Source organism: Frankliniella occidentalis, unplaced genomic scaffold, assembly GCF_000697945.3.
Source record: "Frankliniella occidentalis isolate FOCC.00 unplaced genomic scaffold, Focc_3.1 Scaffold41, whole genome shotgun sequence".
Classification (NCBI taxonomy): Eukaryota; Metazoa; Arthropoda; class Insecta; order Thysanoptera; family Thripidae; genus Frankliniella; species Frankliniella occidentalis.
In genome coordinates this window covers 906,487-910,493 of record NW_026267171.1, presented here as the reverse complement: position 1 = coordinate 910,493, position 4,007 = coordinate 906,487, and the positions used below count along the sequence as shown (strand labels likewise).

At 54.7% G+C, this 4,007-nt stretch overlaps 2 protein-coding genes across 9 annotated transcripts in view; one reads left to right on the top strand and one right to left on the bottom strand.

The window, feature by feature from the left end:
• Positions 1-4,007, bottom strand: part of LOC113203294 (collagen alpha-5(IV) chain-like) — a 188,995-nt gene that overhangs the window by 112,499 nt on the left and 72,489 nt on the right. The window lies entirely within an intron of this gene.
• Positions 1-4,007, top strand: part of LOC113203300 (procathepsin L-like) — a 601,094-nt gene that overhangs the window by 549,840 nt on the left and 47,247 nt on the right. The gene's annotated exons all lie outside the window — the stretch shown is intronic.

Below are 4,007 nucleotides of genomic sequence, written 5' to 3'. Positions count from 1 at the left end.
CCTCCCCCGCCACGGCCACCACGCCGCGCTGCTCCGGCCCACCCGGCGACCTAACTGAGATGCGCCCGCTGGAAACGATAGCATGGCGCTGCGCTGCTTAGTGCCGCGGAGGGGAGGGAGGGGGTGGATTTGGGGGTTGATGCGGTCGCTGGATCCGGAGATTCGATAAGGCGAACACCCCGCACCGCACTCTCTGCCCGCCAATGCTGCTTGCCCCGGCCGAGAGCCCTGCCCTTGCCGGCCCGAGCATGCAGAGAGAGAAGAGAAACTTTCTTTCCGTAAATGCGTCCGTCCTGCAAAGCCCTTCTCACCCCGCGTAGCGTGGCAAGGCACAGGGTAGCCAAAAGGGTTCTGCGCAAGAGCGAGAGAAACTAACAAACATTCAGCGAGTCTCTACGCAGCGGCGGCAGCCTCTCCACCGGGACGCCACCCCTCATCGGGGCCCCGAGCACCGTTTGTCAGCCTCGGTCACACCAAGTAAAGCGTTGCTCGAGAGCGAGGGAGAGAAAGAGCGAGAGAGAGTGAGAGAGAGAGAGAGTTACCTGACGCGGGGCGCCAATCCGTCTCACTTTCCAGATCTCCTCAGTTCTCTCGCTCGCGCCGCGCAGTTGTACGCAAACAGTTTGTCTTGATGACTACACATTTACATAAGGGCTTTGGTGGGTCCGTTTGGCCCTTCGGGGGATGCGGGGAAGAGCTCCCCGCTGCTGCCGGTGCCGGTCGGTCCGGCTAACCGAGCGAAGGGATGGACGCGTGTCCCCTCTCTCTCTCTCTCTCTCTCTCTCTCTCTCTCTCTCTCTCTCTCTCTCTCTCTCCCTGTCTGTCGCCCCCCCCCCTCTCATTCTCTCTCTCTTTCTCCACCACCCACACAACCCTTCTCCCGCGGACGGCAACGCAACGCCTTTCCGGGTCAATAATGGAAACCTCACGCGCAGAAAGCCTGTCCGATAGGATCCCGCGATAACAGCAAATAACTCCTTTTGCTTCCCCACGTCAGCGAGCGGCTGCGGCAGCAGGGCCGCGCGAAGGGGCGGCCGGCGGAGTCGGTGTAAAGTAGCACCTTGATGAAATATTGAAAACATTCTGAAAGCGACACCACCCTGAGCGCAGGCAGCACGGCGAGGCGAGATGGGGGAAAGCACACACACACACACACAGTCAGCTTGCACGTTGACTGCCTCCCAGGGAAACGAGTAAGACATCAAGAATCAACGCTTGTCGGTGGAGCAAGGGCAAAGCCGGGGCGCAGGAGAAGGGGGCGAACGGGCGAGCGAGGGAGCGCGAGCAGGCAGAGCGAGAGGGCGCTTGGCGGGGCAAGAGGGAGCAGGACAAGGACGGAGATGGCCGGGCCCGGCGCGCGAAATACGAAACCGTCACGCACAATGAAAAGAGAGGCGGCCACTCCGGGGTCCAGCCATCGTAAGACGAAGCGCCGGAACTGCTATACATTTCACCAAAGCGGGACTTGCGCGCGTGTATGTGTGCGTGTGTGTGTGTGTGTGTGTGTGTGTGTGTGTGAGAGAGAGAGAGAGAGAGAGAGAGAGAGAGAGAGAGAGAGAGGGAAGGAGGGAGAAAGAGTGTGTGTACCGGTGCGTGTTACAGTGCTCCCCAATCGCGCAGAAATCTCTCAAGCGTCGTGAAGGAGGCTGCGAAATGTCAGGGCGCAGAGAGCGCGACTCCTTCGGGTTGGGTGACCCAGATTTTATGTCGGTTTATACAGCACAGTGTTGTGGGCACTCCTTCACTTTACGGTCAACAAGCAAACATGCCCGCTTTTCTCTGTTTCTATATTCGCACACAAAATCCAACCACTTTCAAATCATGGTGAAAAGATCATAAAATCCCACGAATCAAACTAAAACTGTGAGGTTTCAAAGAATGGTGTAACTTTAATTTTTCCTTTTCCATTAAATGTTTGAAAGGCGGTACTTTTTAATTTTTCACTGGAGAAGTTTGGTATATGCATCTTTGAGTCGGTATTTCCTTTCTCTATTTTTTACCCAGTGATGATGAGGCCCCGTGCGGCGGCGGTGCAGCGACGCCACGCCATGACGAGAAGAATTGATTCGTGGCGAGGCTGGGCACTATGACAATGGCACCGTCAACAACAATAACCCGATCTGATAGATTCTACACGCCCAGCCGAGGACCTTTACTGCCCGCTCTCGTGTCTAAAGGAAGCAAAAAAAAAAAAAATTAAGAGAAATAAGAAAGAGCAATGAACGGAGAAACAATTCCGACGACACGAAAAACAATAAAAGTCGACACACGCGTGGATGCGCGCACTCGCCTGCAAGCACTGCCCCTCCTGCAAGTCACTCGGTAAATATACTTCTATCGAGTGAGAAAAAGCCGAACTACATCTACCACAGACATCGAGTGAGCGAATGGCAGCTTCATTAATTTCGAATGAGTCAATACCACGGGCAGCAGTCAGTGCGTCCCCTGTCCTGCGCCCCGCATCCGCAGAGAGATCCTCGAACCAGATCACTCGAAATGGCAATGATCAGACGAGAACAATACCACATGCCACTACATGGTGGTGGTGCGGCTGGGCAGCCCGGCTAGGTGCACCACGGGCTGATGTGATCCGATATGAACAGATATGAACCACTAATGTATGATGATGAGATTATTCTAATGCGGACCACACAGGCTCATACTGCGGGCTTAGAGGACACAGGAAGTGAGAGGTGGTGGCAATGCAGGAAGAGCGAGAGAGCGAGCCGGAGGGAGGAGGACAAACAGAGAGGGGGGGGGGGGGCGATACCAGAACGAGAGAAGCAAAAGAAAAGATGTGATTGATAACGTGTAAAGGACAATGTCGTGGCCGGAGGGCCAGCGTGAGTGACAGCGGCCCCGGGACACGTAAGTTAAGTACTGCGCAGCCCTGAGCGGGGTCACTATTAGCGCCAGGCTCCAGGTAAATTAAAGGAAAATAATCGGCCATCCATCAAAAGGTCTGAGGACCATTAGGAGTGAGGAGGAGGGCACAACCGCAGGGGCAGAGAGGGGGGGGGGGGATTATCGCCAGGTGACAGCAGGTTTGAGACCTTTTATCGATGAGGCGGTTTCCGAGAACCAACCATGTTGCGTGACTCCCGGACACAAGACGGGCTCCAAAAAAGAGAAGAAATACGCATTGGCGCCCGCTCGCGATAGCGCTCCAGTACGCGACAGTCTGTGCCCGCTCCTTCCACATAGGCTGATCGAAATTAAAGAGGATCCATCCATAATCACGGATGGAATCCGGCTCATTGAGGCCAGCAGGGTGGCCAACGTATGCAAATCAAGCGGTGGTTAATTGCCGAGGCGGCGGTGGTGCAGCCGAGCTCATAATCGGTGGGGGCTTTCCCTGTAAACTCTGTACTCTGTGGTGACTTTGGAGACTAATATCTTGGCCCAAAGGAGCTAACTTGAGAGCCATTACAAAGACACAAAAGTGTCAAAAGACACTTAAAATTACCACCCCTGGAGCAGTGCCTTAGTAGAGCATATGACCAAAAGCAGGAAAAAGGAAGATGTGACAAAGATTTGGAGATCCACAATAAGAAGAAAAAGAAATTTGTGAAACATTGTTTTCGTCTTCCTCAACACATTTTTATAAAGGTATCGCAAAATTTAAAATTAAATCGACACACTTCAGGAAAATTTTCAATGTTTCACTACCAGTGTCTTTGTATTTTGTACAGAGAGAAAGGAAGGTCAGCGTCTCGCGAATGTTGGCCCACCGCTGCCGATCAGAAACCGCTTTCGGTTCGTCTGTAAGCAAACCGAGCGGCAACAGCAGGAGCACAGGAGCAGGGTAAGCGAGCCGCGCTGAAAGAAGCGCTCCTCTCCCCTGCATCGGAGTCCTGCCCTGCGGTGAGCCCCTGCGAGGGGCGGGGCGGGGAGGGGCGAGCCCTGCGGTGGCCGGTGAGCCCGCCCACGTCCACCCCCGACGCTTTGTCCGGTCACGTCGCTAACGAGCGTGCTTTACACGAGAAATTGCACGGCAAGGGGCGGAG